Genomic DNA, 311 nt, shown 5'->3' with positions numbered 1-311 from the left:
CTGACACATAAGAACAAGCCCTCAGATGATTCCTGCTCCCAGCCTACAAACCTTCCAGCTGAGGCCCCAGTCCTGTGGAGCAGAGATAAAACTGTGCTCCCTCTATGATCTGTGTCTCTGATCCACTGGAATTGTGAGAGATAACAAATAATAGTTACTGCTTTAAGTCACTAAGATTTGGAGTCACTTGTTATGCAGCCATAGTTAACTAATACACTGCTACTTACCTGGTTTTACCTGCACCAGGTAATAGATCTTGGTTATTGGTAGTTAGTATCCAACTCTCTATGTAAAGGTATCACCAGTGGCCT

This window comes from Pteropus vampyrus, unplaced genomic scaffold (assembly GCF_000151845.1).
Source record: "Pteropus vampyrus isolate Shadow unplaced genomic scaffold, Pvam_2.0 Scaffold78, whole genome shotgun sequence".
In the NCBI taxonomy this organism is placed as follows: domain Eukaryota; kingdom Metazoa; phylum Chordata; class Mammalia; order Chiroptera; family Pteropodidae; genus Pteropus; species Pteropus vampyrus.
The sequence above is the reverse complement of the archived record's forward strand: the minus strand, read 5'-3'. Positions refer to the sequence as shown.